The sequence below is a fragment of the Muscardinus avellanarius genome, assembly GCF_963383645.1.
Source record: "Muscardinus avellanarius genome assembly, chromosome: 1".
In the NCBI taxonomy this organism is placed as follows: Eukaryota; Metazoa; Chordata; class Mammalia; order Rodentia; family Gliridae; genus Muscardinus; species Muscardinus avellanarius.
The window spans coordinates 60,607,970-60,625,633 of NC_137786.1; positions in this window are offsets into that span (position 1 = coordinate 60,607,970).

Sequence of the window (17,664 nt, forward strand, 5' to 3'; positions counted from 1 at the left end):
ATTGTTGAGATCGAACTTATGACCTTGTACATGCTAAGGGAGTGCTCTACCACTGCGTTCTACTCCCAGCCCCTGAGACAATTTGTTTAAACCCTCTCAGAATATGTGTATGCAAATGAATATTTTCCTAAACGCAACCAATATTTCCCTGGGAGCTGACCAATACCCATGACATCATTATTTCTGAGGACTTTTTGAGAACTCTCCTTTTATAACCAGATCACAAGTCATGCAAGATGACAAATCTTCCAGAACCTTTTGGTGTTGCCAAGACGTTTTATCCAACTTGGTCATCTCCTGTATTCACATTCATCTCAGTCACACTTAGCCACTTACAATTAAATATACCCTCAAAGAATAAAGTCTTTCAAGTGAATGGAGAATATTTTTTCTGCTACAAAAAGTTTTTGGTATTGTACTATCCATAGGAAATACAACTGACAATTATCAGTCTTTTAAACATTGCTTATTAAATACTTGTTGCAAGGATAGGGTTAAAATAATTGTCCTTGTTAATTATGAAAAATCAACCAACGAAAACTCTTGTCATCAGCAGAAACTTTTATTAATGAAACACTGATTGAAGGATGATTTTACTGTTTCTTTTTAAAATAATTATAGACTCACAGGAACTTGCAAAAAATAGTACAAAATTCCATGCACTCTTCACCCAACTTTCTCCGAAGTTGACATCTTATATAACTGCAGTACACTATTACTATCAGGAAATTGACAGTTGTGTAACACTATTAAGTACATTTTAAGTCTTATTCAGTTTTTGCTGATTTTTACATGTATTCATATGCATGTATACTGGTGTGTGTGTGTGTTGGTCTATTTTGTGCTGCTCTTATAGAATATCTAATACTGTATAATTTATAAAGATCTGAAATTTATTTCTCACAAGTCTTGGAACCCAGGAAGTCCAAGATCAAGGGGCACCAGCACATGGAAAGACCTACTTGCTGCATTCTCACATGGCAGAGGAGCAAGAAAGTACTTAACCTGCGCTCCTATTTGGCAAAAAGAAAAAAAAAGCAGAAGATAGCTAGACACTTCCACATGCCCCATTTATAATGGCACTAATCCATTCAGAGAGCTCTGCCATGAGGCCTCACCTCCCAAAACTGGTAACATTGGGATAAAGTTTCCAATGCTTACATTTGGGGAGACACATTCTGTCGGGGCCCACTCGGCAGGACCGAGGTGGCACCCAGGCTTGTTGCCAGCATGGACTCAAGATGGCGCCTGGGCTTGCAGCCAAGTCACGAGGCTCACGAGGCTGGCGGTGCCCTGAGCCTGCGCAGTGAGCCCTATCAGGCGCCTTACGGATAATTAGTGATGCAACGCCTCGTGCTACCACCTGCCCGCCCAGGAGAAGGTTAAGAAGCGCGCATGCCCTAGCGGGGAAGAAGGAAGGAGAAGGAGCTAAGAGGGTTGGTGGACAGGAAGAGCAGTTCCTTGGCGGACTGCTCCGGGCTCCGAGCTGGGACGGACATGTTCACAAAGCCACCATTGTGACCGGTGTGTGCTGCAGCAGAGACGTAGAGTGCCAGAAGGAGGGTTGGTGGAGTGATGAGGGAGAGGATAGAAGACTGATGTTGTTTTTACCTGAGAGGGCGTTGAGAGAGCATTAAAGAGGAATGGTAACTGTATAAGAACCTGGGGTAATAAAACTGCTTGAGGAAGATCGGGTAAGAGTCGTCACTGCGCACGACAAATGGTGGCCCGTACGGGGAACTTCGCTTTGATCAGAACCTCGGCAGTCCAGGGCAGCCGGCTGGTAAGTACTCCTTGACTCCGGAAAGGGAGGAGGAGGCTCCGTTTACGGAGGGTTATTTTCCCCGATCAAAGGGGGCTCCATTAAGGAGGATATTTTTTAGTGTTTTCCCCGATCAAAGGGGGCTCCATTAAGGAGGTTATTTTCCCCGATCAAAGGGGGCTCCATTAAGGAGGTAAATAAGGCTCGCGGATAAGCGAGGCTCGCGGATAAGCGAGGGACAGCGCTGTGAAGGTTCGCAGGTGTTGCGACGAAAAGGTCTAAGGTTGCTAAAGTGAAAGCAGCCATTTTAGAAAATTTGAAAGTGAAAGAGATTTCTAAGAAGGAAGAAGCTCTGTTAGAATTCATAGAAAAAATGAAACGCCCTAAACCTTCCGCTCCTCCCCCTCCCTCTCCTAATCCGCCACCATAGATGGAAGACACCTGAGGTTAGTTGGAAAAGGCGCCTAATGTGTAAAGGATAGGTCAGAAGATTAGTTCCTAACGTAAGAGTTGTAAACTGCTGCTCGGTACCGTAGAGATGAGTTGTTTTCTTTAAGATCTTTGGGGAATTATTTCTACTTTCCCTCTTCCTTTACCTTGGTTAATGAGGTTGTTTTATTGATACCTGTTTTCTGACTTTCTGCTATGCTTCTATGCATCCTTGGAGACTTTGGAATTTCTGCTCTTATTGCTGTAATTGTGGCCTCTGTGGCCGTGGCAGTTATTGCAGCCACTATGAATGCTCTATCCTCACATGTGGCTGCTGGCATGGCTCAGCAAGCTCAATTATCTGGACTATATGTATAACGTATGTGCAGTATCAGAATTTCTCCCATGCAGGCAATTTGTTTCGTCAATTAAGCAAGACGCTTCTAGGAACTTGGAGCCGTGAATTTGAACACACCATGATTGAGCTATGAGCATCCATCGCTGCAATTAATTCTACCCGCGTGGAAGTCGCCGCAGTCTACCCGCGTGGAAGTCGCCGCAGTACAACAATGAATGGACTTAATCCACGGAACATTGGGTTTTTAAAAAGACTGGGGTGGCACGGCGTTCTGGGCATTCTTGCTGGTGGTAGCATGATGTTTCATGGTTGGATATATCAGGCGAACTCGACAACGCGCACTGCAACAACAGCGCATATTGGTGCAAGCTCTGGCAGCCCTAGAAGCTGGCTTATCTCCCCATGTATGGCTCAGTATGCTGGATCGGTAGTCAGTGACGGGTAAGATCGTCCCCGGGACCTTTCAACCTAAGACAGGGAAACAATCATGCTATTGTTCTCCCAATGACGGGTAAGAATGGTCCTTGAGGGTCGGCAACCTAAGACAGGCACGATCCCGAGCCTTATTTTAATAAAACAAAAAGGGAGATATGTCGGGGCCCACTCGGCAGGACCGAGGTGGCACCCAGGCTTGTTGCCAGCATGGACTCAAGATGGCGCCTGGGCTTGCAGCCAAGTCACGAGGCTCACGAGGCTGGCGGTGCCCTGAGCCTGCGCAGTGAGCCCTATCAGGCGCCTTACGGATAATTAGTGATGCAACGCCTCGTGCTACCACCTGCCCGCCCAGGAGAAGGTTAAGAAGCGCGCATGCCCTAGCGGGGAAGAAGGAAGGAGAAGGAGCTAAGAGGGTTGGTGGACAGGAAGAGCAGTTCCTTGGCGGACTGCTCCGGGCTCCGAGCTGGGACGGACATGTTCACAAAGCCACCATTGTGACCGGTGTGTGCTGCAGCAGAGACGTAGAGTGCCAGAAGGAGGGTTGGTGGAGTGATGAGGGAGAGGATAGAAGACTGATGTTGTTTTTACCTGAGAGGGCGTTGAGAGAGCATTGAAACTGGGGTAATAAAACTGCTTGAGGAAGATCGTGTAAGAGTCGTCACTGCGCGCGACAACATTCAAATCATAGCAGGGAGATAGATAGATATGGAGATGGAGAGAGAAGTGAGAAAGAAAGAGAACTCTATGCAATTTTATCCCATGAGTAGATTCATGTAACACAATGATCAAGATGCAGAACTCTTCCATCCCTACAAAGAAATGATCTCCTGATACCCTTTAAATTCACACCCCTCCCTCCTTCTCTGTACCCTGGCAACCACTAATCCATTCTCAACTCTGTGGTTTTGTCATTTCAAGAATATTATATAAGTCAGGTGTGGTGGCCCACACTTGTAATCCCAGTACTTGGGAGGTTGAGACAGGAGGATCGCAGGTCTGAGACCAGCCTCAAACTAGCTACTTAGTGAGGCACTCTGCAACTTAGTGAGACCCTGTATCAAAATAAAGAATAAAAAATAGGGTTAGGGGTGTGGCTCGAAGTTAGAATGCCCCTGGGTTCAATCCTCAGTACCACACACACAAAAAAGAATGTTGTATAAATGGAATCATGTTATTGTAACTTTTTATTCTTTTGCAGTACTGGGGATTGAACCCAGGGCCAGCCCTATTTTTTTATTCTTCATTTTGAAACAGGGTCTCACTGAGTTGCAAAAGGCCTCACTAAGTAGCTGAGGCTGTCTGCAAAACGGGATCCTCCTGTCTCAGCCTCCCAAATGCTAGGATTTTAAGTGTACACCGCCATGTTCAGCCTATATGTAATTTTTTGAGAGGATCTAGTTTGTCATGCATATCTGTAATCTAGTCCTTTTTTATTGCTTTGTATTTTTTGAAATAAATATCCCAGAGTTTTGACCATTCAAGGACATGTAGGTTTCTTCTTTTTCTTTTACTTTTTTTCCTTTCCTGGCCTTTCCTCCTTCCTTTCTTTCTTCTGCTCTTATAAATCAAGCTGCTATGGAAATTGTTGTACAGGTTTTTCTTTGAACATAAATTTTCATTTCTCTGAGATAAATCCCTGGAGTACAATTGCTAAGGCTGTGTGTAAGTGCATATTTAGTTTTGCAAGTAACTGAGTTCACATTTTACATTCAAAACATAATATATGAGAGATTAGTTTTTCTGCATCCTTGACAGCATTTGGTACTAAAACACTATTTTTAATTTGTCTAATAGAAGAGTTAATTACTTTTTAAAATTGTTGATTTAGTTTATTTGGCTGTTACTATGATAATTTGGTGAGGGTGACTTTTTGTATTCATACTGTTTTCCTTAGTATGAACTCCAAGCCTCATTTTATCTTTTAGATTTAAGATTATGAAACAATGTGTTCACAAATTCAAATTTACCAACATCTAGAAGCAACCAAAAACTTACTTCAGGCTCTTCTCATATTATTCCATGACATAAATGTGACATAAACATGCCAATTCCTAAAAAATGCTTTCTTTCCTGGGGAGGAAAGGTCCTACTGGTTGTATTTTCTTGTTCCCATTGAGAAAAGAGCGGATTGACACTGGACTGCACTGGTTGCCTCTGGTGGGCCACTAACAGTGTGAATTAATGAGGGAGCTGGCTTTGTGGCTAGATTGCTGGGGTTGCTGGGCGAGAGCAGGACAATCACGATTCTGCAGGTCTGCTGAACTTTTCTATGTTTGCAGTTAGCTGGTCTGTATGGTGACCTGCGGATGAGATAAAGTACAGACTGCTGTGTTAGTTGCAAAATGGACACTTTGCTTTCAAATGGAATTCAAAGCACACTTGAAAGACCACTGCAGTCAGTATGTTCATGGAAGAGGTAGAACAAACTGAATGCAACTTACTTTCCCCTGAGTTCATGCCATCCTTTATGAAGAGGCCCAAAGTATTCACTACTAGTCTTAGGGGATGAAATGGCAAGTAGGAAGTAGAATCCAATTACAAAAGTGGTAGTGGCTTCTGCTCTCCTTCCAATTACCCAAAACTGCATCTTAAAAATGATGAAACACAGCCGGGTGTGGTGGCACACGCTTGTAATCCCTGCGCTTGGGAGGCTGAGACAGGAGGATTGTACAGGTTCGAAGCCAGCCTCAGCTACTTAGTGAGGCTCTCAGCAACTTAGTGAGACCCTGTCTCCAAATAAAGTATAAAATAGGTCTGAGAGTATAGCCCAGAGGTAGAAAAGCCCCTGGGTTCCACCCCCAGTATCACCAAAAAAAAAAAAAATTATGTAACACATATGTACTATGGGTAAATTATTTCCTGTTATTTATTTACTTGTAATCATAAAATTATCTTTCTGGTTGAAAGGTTAAAGTTTTATGGAAAGAAGGCATTTGTTTTCATTTCAGACTAAAGTGAAGCTCTCCAGTGCTTGCCTCTCATTCTTATATAAATGTCTTATCATTTATATTGATTTATAAATAGGAATTTGAGCAGAAGAATCTCACAAACACCCTAATGAGATAAAGAAGCCAAACAAAGATAATTACACACTGTCTGACTCTCTCTCTCTCTCTCTCTCTCTCTCTCTCTCTCTCTCTCTCTCTCCATGTATACACACACACACACACACACACACACACACACACTGAACTCAGGGGCATTCTACTTCTGAGCTATATCCTCAGACCTATTTTATTTTTATTTTTTATTTTGAAACAGAATCTCATTAGGTTACTGAGAGTCTCCCTGTGTTGCTGAGGCTCGCCTCAAGTCTGCAACCCACATGTCTCAGCCTCCCAGGTACTAGGATTACAGGCACGCACCACCACACCCAGCTAATATGAGTCCTTTTATAAGAAGTTCAAGAACATGTAAAAAGTAAACTATGGTAACAGAAATGAGAACAATAGTTGGAAGTGGGCGATATTTATTGGAAAGTGGCATTGAGTTGTTTTGTGGAATGTCCAGAATATTCTATAACTTGATCTAAGCAGTGGGTGCACAGGTGCATATTCACCAAGTTGTATAGTTAGGAACTAAACACTTTATTGTATGGATGTTATTATTTAATTAAAATTTAGATTAACAACTAAAGTGAAAAACAAAAGATTTGCTGATTTTAAAAAGTCACAGACAGTATAGATGTTGGTTTTTTATTTCAAGGTTTCCAGGGATTTAAAAATTTTTTGCAAATTGCCATCTTCCTCAATGCTTAACATGGCTTTTCTCATTTCTACCCTCCTCCTTAACTCCTCCCAGTTCCTGAGACTCATGCTCCAATGTCATGCATATTGTAACTGTTAAATTAAAATATTATGAAGTGGGGTGTGGAAGCAATGAAACTCTATTAAAATCAGTTTAGGCCTTTAAAAATTCCACAATTTCTTTCACTCACATGACATCTTTCATTCCCTTTTTTTGAAGTTTGGATCCAAGGAATTTTGCATTTTGTGGTTGACATTTAGTTAATAGTATCTTCTACTAATGTTCCATTTTCTAAATTAACATGATCAAAACAGTGACCTGATATTTCCTTACACATCTGGCTCTTTTCCAAAACAGAAGGATTAAGAAGAGAAAGAAATAAAATCTTCTTGGTCACCTTAATTTAGAGAAAAGTATATTTCAAATTGAAAAAATATTAAATACCACCTTCTCACCAACAAAATGAACAAACACTCTGTGAAGTCTGTAATTAAAATGTCTGTTACTTCTCTTTTCTCTCTTTTGTTTTCCTAATATTTAATATTTTTTTTCTTTTCTTTTCTTTCCTTTTCTTTTCTTTTCTTTTTTTTTTTTTTTTTTTTGAGGAACTAGGGGTTAAACCCAGGGGCATTCTACCTCCAAGTGACACCCCCTGCCCTATCTTTTATTCTTTATTTTTTGAAACAGGGTCTCACTGAGTTGCAAAGGGCCTTACTAAGTAGCTAAGGCTGTCCACGAACTGCACAATCCTCCTGTCTCAGCCTCCCAAATGCTGGGATTACAAGAGTGTGCCACCACACCCAGCTCCTATTTTTTATTCTTTATTTTGAAACAGGGTCTCACTAAGTTGCAGAGGGCCTCACCAAGTATCTGAGGCTGGCATCAAACCCGAATCCTCCTGTCTCAGCCTCCCAAGTACTGAGATTAAGAGTGTGCACGCCTCGCCCCACTTCCCTAAAACCTTGTATCTGGGATCCTTCCTATTAAGCCAGGAGAAGCTAAAGGAAAATATATCTACATATATACCATGGGGAGAGAATCAACAGCTCGCCTGAGAAAGTGAATCAAGTTAGATTTAACTTTTTAAGACATACTTGGAGCCTGAAGTGGTGGCTCCATAGGAGGGGCTCAGATGGAGGACAGCCTCAGCAATTTAGAAAGACTCTCAGCAACCTAGTGAGACCTGGTTTCAAAACAAAAATAAAAAAGTGTTTGGGTATAGTTCCGGGATAGAATGCTCCTGGGTTCAATCACCAGTACCCGTTGTCTCACACACACAAAAAACATACTTGGGGTTGGGCTAAGAGGAAAGGAAGACGGATGAGCAGCCCAGTACGTGTCTGTCTAGGGACATAGTAGGTGCCTAACACACATTTCTTAAAACGTCAAGACTGGAGAAAAAAGGCGCATATTTATGCCAGCCCTGAAGAACTTCAGGGCACAATGTACGATCAGAATAGCACACCAGAAGCCTTCGTGGTGGAGCACGTCTGTAATCCCAGCACTTGGGAGGCTGAGACCGGAGACGCGGTTCGCGGACAGCCTCAGCTACTTAGTAAGGACCGCTGCAACTCAGTGAGACCCTTTTTCAAAATAAAGAATAGAATGCCCTTGGGTTTCATCCCGTACCGCGCTAGTGCGCGCGCGTACACACACACACACACACACACACACACACACACACACACACACAAGTGATGGGGGGGGCTTTACCTGGAGAATGTGAGAGGTTCAGAGGAAGTCAGCTGGAGACTTACAGGGAGCCTACCAGATGCAAAAGGACGCTTTCCAAGGAGAAAGAGGGCGCCTCCCCCACCTGGCTGCCCGGCCTCGACCTGCCGCGCACTCTAACGCACTTGGCAGGAGCCTCCGCTTGGCACTAGGACGAGGGGCTCCGCGGGCTGAGGGAGCGAGCGCCGGGCAACAGGTGGCGGGGAGGTGGAGGACTTTTGTTTCAGGAAAGGAAATCGGCTTGGCTGAAAGGGCGGAAAGCAGTGGCACGCTGGACAGGAGTCTGCGGGGTCCCCGGCGCTCCCGCCATCGCCCCGGGCTCCTCTAATTAGAGAGGGGATGCAGGGTGGCATTAGTTCCCAAACGTTTTAATCGAGCCTCTTTTCAATGGCCGGGGATAAATGTAGCCACTGTTGCTGTGTGCTGAATGGGCCGCCGCGGCCCCCGCCCGGCCCCCAGCGTGGCCATTCAGGCTCTTTCACAACCCGTCAGCGGTTCAGTCCTTGGGCCCTGGACACTCCAGAGCGCTCCTAATTAGTCTAATTAGAAAGGTGGATGGTTGGACGGAGAGAAGACAGGGTTGGGTTAGGAAGATGCTCAATGCTGCCAATCTCTCGTCGCTTATTCTCTCCGGAAAGAAAAGGCTGCGAAGGAGGTTGGAGCCGCGGCCGGCCGGCTGGGCGGCCCCGGCCCGGCCTCCCGCGCCCCTCGGCCGGGGGCTGCGGCTCGGCCGGCCCGCGGAGGGTCCCCCGGCCCCGGCCGCGCTCCCCACCCCTGGACCGCGACCCCGAGAAGGGACCCGGGCCGGGCTGGGCGAGGCCTCGGCGCCGGCAGGGGCTCCGCGCAGCTCCAGGAGGCGGCGGGGAGGGAGCCGCCCGGGGGCTCGGAGCGCACTGGACATTTAATTGGGCCATAAATCAGGCAGGGGAGTGCGGCGGAGTTTGTGCAGGTGTAAAAACAGAGGGGAAAGCCGGGGCCGGGCAGCCAAAGCGCCCGGGCAGGTCAGAACCTCCGGCAAACTAACATCTTGATAAGTCCGCTGACAATAAAATAAACAGGGCCGGGAGGCGGGAGCGCCGTCGCCCGCGGCGGGCTGCTGGCCACTCGGCGGCCGGGCCCGCGCGGGATTTTTGCAGAGCGCACTTGGAGAGAGGGCGGCCGGGGCGCTGCAAACGTCTCCCTCTCCGCGCCCCGCTCCGGCGGACCGCGCCCCCGGCGTGCTGGACGGCGAAGGCTGGGCGTGCAGCGCGCCGCCCGGCAGGTCCGCGCCTCGGGGCTGCCCGAGACTTCGGGCCGGTCTCTGCGCAACCGACTCGCCGCCCTTGGAGAGGCGGGAGAGGGTCCCTGCGCGCGGGCGAGACGCGGGAGACACACACCATCCCGTCCCGCTGCAAGGACTGAGGTTGGGAAACACAGCCCGGCCCCCGGCTGAAGCAAGGTAACAGACCCGGTGGAAACGGGGAGTTAATTCCACGTACTGTTCGGGAGCAGAACGCTGTCAAAACCCGACCAAGGCGTTGGCACTCGCGGCAAGCGGATTCACAGACAAAGGAAAAACAATACAAGTCTCCTTTGATAATTTTTCTGGACATTGTTTAAGGTCTGAAAGAGACCAAATCGTTTCAAAATGTTGCCAGTAAAAATTATCCTATGTGGAATGCGCCTAATCCTTTTAGGTTCCTGTCAACTGTTTCCACAAAAGGAATCCGATTTTTCAAATCAAAGATCCAAAAGTCCTTGGGGAGAGATTTATTACATGCCAGAGCTTTAGTTACAGAATAGAGTTACAATAACAGCCCGCACCCACCAACTCCCTAAAATAAGGGATCCCATCCCACATGTTCTAGAGACGTGTGGGAGAGGGTTTACTGGAGTGCTGCTAGGCTAGCAGATGGGGGTGGGGGAGAGAAGGGGAGGAAGGCAAAGGACGATTACATTCCTTACATAGAAAAACAGAGCCCAGAGTGTCTCAGCATTTTTATTTTTGCCCTCTGTACCCCTGGTCACTTCTAGAGAAGAAAATAAGAGCCAAACTTGATGACTTGAACCAAGTTGTTTGGCGATGACAACATAAAGGTGAGGTTAATGCTTGAATTGAACTGAGAAAAACTCTGGTGAGCCTGTGCACCCTCAGTGGTCCAAAACCTGGACTCTCTGAGTCTGCAAAATTGAATGCTGCAACTTCTGAAAGTGGAAAAATATGCATTTAAACGTTTGTAAGAGAATATGAGAAAAAAGATATTGTGCTTTAATTTAGTGTTCTTTGATTGTAATAAAAAAATGTTTAAACATGAGGAAAGAGGCCCTGGGGTTTTACACTGGGTCGCTGTATTTAGCTCTTTATGAACCCATGAAAACATAAATTTGTTCTGTGCAAGTCACAGTCCCAGTTCCCAGCCAAGGCCTCTCCATTTATAGTTCTCAGAGAAGAACTAGCGGCTAGGGACTCAATGCGATCTATAAGTAAAAACCTTAAAACTTGGGAGGAAATTCAGATTTCCTGCCTCAAGGAGTTTGGCACTAAATTATCTCCATACCACATAGGCACTCGAATATTTCAGGCACTTTTGTGAGTAAATTGGCCACACCAGAAAGGTATTATAAAGAATATATTATCAGTTTTGTTTAGATCCTAGTGAAGTTTCTGGTGATGAAAAATGTTCCTCTTTAAGTGGAGCACTGAAAACTTTACCTTCCTAGCCTTCCCTTCACCCCCACTGTTTCCTGTTAAAATGACTTTTCTTGTTTCTAAGCACGTGCTTATGTTTTTAGAGGCAGTTTGGTGGCGGGAATTCTTTAATTTGTTTCCTATATTTAAAGGGAGAATAAAGGGATTTGCAATATAGCAGGTGCTCAATAAATAGTGTGGGCTAATCCTACTTTTCAAAGCTTAGGGGTTAAAGAGATGATCTGTAGATAAGTAAGTAGAGAAAAGAAATGGAGCAAAAGACTAGAAGAATGGATTTAAAACACCACTGGTTTGTTTATTTTAGAGGGGGAGAAAGTTATCTGTTCAAATACACATCTGGCTGAAGTGAAAGAAAATGCGAGGCCATCAATTTTATCTCCGTTAAATATAGAAAGGACTAAATAAAAACTTACTTCATAGTTGGGGTAAGACTTTAAAGAAAGATATTTTTAATATATGGCCAAAGATTTCTCTAACTAATTTAAGGATTTAAGTATATTCCAAGGTTTAGAAGTTTTTGGTTTTCTTTTATTCCCCCCCCCCGATTAATAAGGAAATGGAAGATGCCACAAAAGGACCATAATTCTTTACATTAATATGAGCTATATTTTAGCAAAACATTTTTACACAAATTATATCATTTGATTCTCACAAACGGCTTGCCCCACTCCCCCAAAAAAGATGAAAGAAAAACTGTATATGGAGGTAGAAACAAATCTAATATTTCACTTCAACTTAATCATCTTTCTTCCCATACAGGCTTTAGAGATTGCTTGGCTTGTGATTTTTTTCTCTCTCCACCATCAATTATTTAACAGGACATAATCTTGTGCAGTTGTTTTCCTGTGCATGAAGCTCTCTGCATAAAAACAAGCCAAAATAGAACCAACCTATTTTTCCTTCATAAAAGTCCTTTACTGCAGACTTCAAGGGTGTGTTGCTTCTTTTCATTGCTGAAATTATCTGCCTTCCAGCTAGTTTAATAATGGGAGTTTCTAGGCAAGTTTGCAAAAATATGTTTTCCTTCTGCCATAATTAATCTCTACCTTCTCCTTTTTTTCTTTACTGTCCTGTTATTGATCAATAGTTACATTAAGAGGGACTCCGTTCTGTGTGCCTGGTTCAATTCATCTTCTACCTCCCTTTTCTGGCTCTTTCAGGTCCAACTGGCCCTAGGACACATTCCTTTTAGTTCGCTTTACACCTTACAGACTAGATGGAGTCTCCCAGAAGTTATATTCTATGCGCTAGGAAGCACCTTATCTTGGAAAATAAAGTCACCCTCAGTTTAAGAGCAGAAAAGTATCCTTCCAAACCGTCTCCCAATTTTAAATTCAAATTTAGGATTTTCCAGATTGTTTAAATAAACCTGAAAATACGAATTGACTGCTTTTCTTCCTGAAATTGTTTTTTGTTATCTTTGAAAGTTTAGAATGAAAAAGAGAAAAACGTTTCTTATTAACAGCCCCCCCCCACCACACACACATACACACTCACAGTTTTCTTTAGAAAATCAACCTTCTCTTGCATCAAGCACCATCCTTTAGAACTATGTAGTTCACGATTAGTCAAGCACAGCCCCCTCCCACCCCCACGTCCTGCAGACTCCAGCTTGGATGTCTTCTTTGGTGCCAGGGATTGTACCAAGAAGGTATTCTATCACTGAGCTATGCCCCCAGTCTATTTTATTTTATTATTTTATTTTATTTTGAAACAGAGTCTTGTTTCCTGGACAAAGCAGTGGGCCCAGCCCCTGCCTTGTGAAGCCAGCCTTCTGCAAGGCTTCTAGATGGCAGTCGGCAAGCATAAGCTAGCAGGAAGTCTGGAATCCCCCACAAGCACTGTGGGGAGAACTCCAGCAAGCCCAGTGGAAGCTCCAAGCAGAGATCTGCACTGGGGAGGCTTCTGTGCAGTGGATTAGTCCTGCAGGGGCGAAAAGAACCATGGATCTGCCGGAGCAACACCATACACAGCAGCTATTCAAAGACAGTAAAAATCTTCGAGTATGTGCAGAAAGGAGAGGAGACACATTCTCAGAAGAATGCTTCATTTTCTCACTACGTGTTAAATCAGTTGCTCTGACTCCTTACATTCTTTTCCACGGAGAGAAGACGTGACCTTAAAGTTGGTTAAAGTTGGCTAAAGAGTTCCGCAAAAAGTTCTAAACTGGCAGTTTTTGACCATTAAAAGTCAGCAAAAGAAGCAGAGGAAACAGATAGTACAAAAGTAAGTTTTGAGCTGTGAGCATGCGTGTGTGCGTGTGTGCCTGCCATGAGAGTGTGTTGTTATAAAGAAGATTGCTGATGCAAAAAAAAAAAAAAAGTAGAAGAACAGATGCTACGAGAGTGTCATGTGGAACTAGACTGAGGAAGCAATGCCTGTGAAGTAAGTGGCTGTCAATTCCAAGTGCATCTAAAACAAAGTGCGGGGGTGTATCTTGGGAGACGTCAGCAGAGCTAAGGGTGTGGTGAGAAAGCCAAAAATGTATAAGAAGTAAATGACTCTTTCACAGTGACCACTAAGGTAACTTCTCTACCATGATGGGGGGAGGGTGTTAATAAATTACAACGATGGTAACAGTGACAGTACAATGTAACGGAGGAAAAAATGTGATTTAAATGCTGAAATCTCAGCGGCTCTGACCTTAAGTCATTTAATCTTTTTTGAGCCTTGTTATCTTTAATTTGTAAAATGGGGTCACTAATAATTTTTGTGCTATTTCACAGTATGGTTGAAATATTAGTGAAAGTCGCGTGTGTGTGTGTGTGTGTGTGTGTGTGTGTGTGTGTGTGTTACCAGGAATGGAAGCCAGGGGCCTTCTCCCTCCGGGCTACACTCCCAGACCTATTTTATATTTTTATTTGGAAACAGGGTCTAAGTAGCTGAGGCTAGCTTTGAAACTGCATGATCAAGTGTGTGCCACCATGCCTGGCTGTGAAAGTCCTTTTAAAAAAGCCAATGTGTAGTGAATATAGACAGAAAAGGAGTTTCTGGGGGCACTGATAACATCAGCTTCTTGATCTGATGCTAGCTATATGGGTGTATTTGCTTTGCGAAAAGTTGGGATTTCTGTACTTCTCCGTATACATATTATACTCCCTTAACATTTTTATGTCTAAAAGTGAGAGTAGCTCAAAACGTTTTTTAAAAGCTAAGATGCTGATAATAATGACAAGGAAAATTTTAAATGTGGGTCAGAAGCTCATAATTTTTAATCCCCACTTCACTTCCTGACCGACCATTCTATCACACCTGAAGGCTCGGGACTCATACAGGGGTCACTGATAATCACCAGTTGTTTTCTCTTTGTGTGCTCTGCTTGTTACTGACTAGTATTTCCCTGGTAAAGGAGCCTGAGGAATGAACCAGGAAGTTTTTTGCATGCCATAGGGGTCAGCAATAAAAAGAAAGGAGCCCACGCTGTTCACATCAAGAGAAAGATGTGATTAGAGACCTGTGACATGCAAAGAAATTATCTTAAAAGTGAATTCAGTTGGGGAAGTAGAAGCCCCAAAGAGCCCTGAGCAGCTGGTCATGATCAGATTCTCCATCTTTCTGTCAAATGTAATCGTATCCAAGTTGGCAGGGTATTTATTGCTAAAGTCGAAGGGCCAGATTTTACACTAAACATATTTACACATTTACATTCGTGGCCCTATAAACACACCATGTTTCACTGGCTGTGACATCAAACACATTTACCAACAAAAAACATATGGCTAATTACAAAATCATAGGGAAACAGGGAGGCAAGTGGCAGCCACTGGGCTATGAGTGTGCATGCCTGTGTGTGTGTGTGTGTGTGTGTGTGTGTGTGTGTGTGTGAGAGAGAGAGAGAGAGAGAGAGAGAGAGAGAGAGAGAGAGAGAGACAGACAGACAGACACACAGACAGAGACTGAGACTGACTTGGATGTACCTCCAAGAAACCAGGAGAGATAAGAATGAATAACAATGATGCTGGATCCAATTCACTTGTCCTCTGCTCCCCAGGCTGGTTCTTCTTTGCTTCAGGTCTAAGGGGATGGGGAACCCCCTAGTATTCCAATTAGCTGTACATCTACCACCCTGGAAGGGCCCTATCAAACCAGGGCTATTTCTGAGCAGGTTTCTGATTCGGGTCCTGTATGATACTGATAGGACCTTTATGTTGCTCCCAAATGACTTTTCTCAATCAGCAATAAAACAGGTGTGAGCGGGATGTGTAACCAGCAGAGAACTTTAAAATTATAAACTAGAGTTCTTGGTTCCGGGCTGTGGGTAGAAAGATCAGATCTCTACCCATCAATAGCAGTTGTAATAACACCTTTAGCTACTCCAAGTTTGGTTCTCCATTAAGCAAGGAAATCAGAGCCACCCCGGCCGGAGGGAGAAAAACAAATCAGGCACAACCTCAACTAGGGCCTTGGACAGCTTTGAATAAATGACACAGGCTGGTATTCCATCAAAATAATCACCTTCCATCAGAATGACCACCTCCCCCAGCTCTCTCAGCTGACAGGCTACAGGAAGAAATGAAATATATATATGAAAAACTATGAGGTGCAGAAAACTTTTCCAGAGATGGATGCTTACTAAAAGGGTTTAGATAATAAATATATTCAAAATTCTAGTTGCATCGACAGAAAGTGTGGACAGAGAAGGGCCAATCACTGAGTAGGGAACAGAGGAGAAAAGATGAGGAAACATAAAGATTTGAGCAAGTAAAAAAATGGGAAGGTCCTCAAATTTTTCTCTTTGCCTCCTCAGTTTTTTTTTTCTTTCTTTTTTAAGATAAAAGGAAATGGCTCTTAAATAAATGTGCAGGACAGAAATGGAGAGGGAACATGTTTTTGGGCAGAAGCGCTACCTTCTTATTTTAAAGAAATAAAATAATTACCCAAGAGAGAAAAAAGAAATCAACCAAGAAACAATCTAAGGTCATGACACCATGTGTGGTACAAGGAGCAATTCAATCCATAAGGGCTTCATTACCCCCGCAATAGATAACATTTGGCTAAATCTAGCTGCAGATTAAATCGCAGCACAACAGAGCCCTGAATGGAGAGCCTCCTTTTTGTGTGGTCCGGCTCCCGGAGCTGCCTGAACCATTAGCCCCAATAGATCCCTCTCCCTATTAACTGCAATTCCCTCCCTACAACGCTTCGGTCGTTTGTCTGGAGGCTCTACAGGGGCATTGGATGAGCAGAGAAACAAGAAGGAGGAGAGAAAAGCGTCGGGTTAATGAGTTGTAGCAAATCCACACTTTGTAGTTGGGAGGAGGAGAGCTGGTGGCCAATGTTTGTCCAACTGGTTTATTTTTCGAGACCTGGCCTATTGAGGAAGGCTTGTTGAAGCAGGCTTCGTCCCTACAAACACACAAACATCCTTCTGTTTGCCTTCAAAGAAAAGGGGACCAGCGCTGGATTTGCATGCGAATGAGGAGCCCCGGGGAGGAGACGTCCTTGCCCATCAAAGGCCTGGTAGCCTGGGCTGCCGGGCGGCCTTTGTTCCAGCACCTGCTGCCTTCGCGGCCCGCCCGTCCGCAGCCCGCAGCCCGCAGCCCGCGGCCCACTCCTCGCGGGCCGCGGGCCTCAACGTCCCGGTCGCCAGCCCGCCCGCCGGGCCAGCAGAGTCCAGCAAGGCGGACATGGAACCCCAGAGCTGGAGAGTGGGCTGCTGAACCTGGGAGACATGAGGATCGGTGGCGCTGGCGTCTGCTTCGGGCCCAGGGCTCACGCTCCGCTCCACCTGCTCAGAGTCAGGCTCGTAGTCTCGAGTGGGCGCCAGCGGGGGCGGGGGTAGAGGAAGCCCGGCCCCGGGACTCCAGCCGCCATCGCGCTGCGTCCCCCGCGCCTTCTTGCGGGTCTCAAGCGCACCTACAGCCTGAGAGGCGTAGCTGTGCCCGGCATTTTTAAAAAGATTCAAGCATCTGAGCCGAAAAGGCCAAACCCGGATTCCCTGCTTTAGAGGCACCATGCATCTATCAAGCAAAAATTAGTTTTTATAAAAATAAAGTTTTGTTCTTGGCTTTCTCTGTAATTACTTTCAGATCTAAGTTTCAGATCTGTGCATTACAGAAGAGTACAAGGTGTGCCCGCAGTGTCTGCGCCCTTTGGATTCTACCAGCTAGTGCCTCTGAACCCGGTGGGATCCGGGTTTTCGGTCCAGTGTTTCCTCTAATCTGGGCTAGGCTATAAGAAACTTTTGCATATAAGTTCCTTCTTTCTTTCTCTTTCTTTCTTTTTCTTCTTTTTTTCTTTTCTTTTTGCGGTACTGAGGATGGAACCCAGGAGCCACAACCCCAGCCCTATTTTTTATTCATTTTGAAACAGGGTCTCACTAAGTTGCAGAAAACTCCACTAAGTAGCTGAAGTCCTAGAACTGCGATCCTCCTGTTTCAGCCTCCCAATTACTGGGATTAAAAGGCTGCTCCACCACACCCGGCTGCATATAAAATTTCGAGGTAGAAATATATCAATTTGTAGCTATATATTTAGTGGTAAGTTTGAGGGTGAGTGTGTTTACTCTAACCT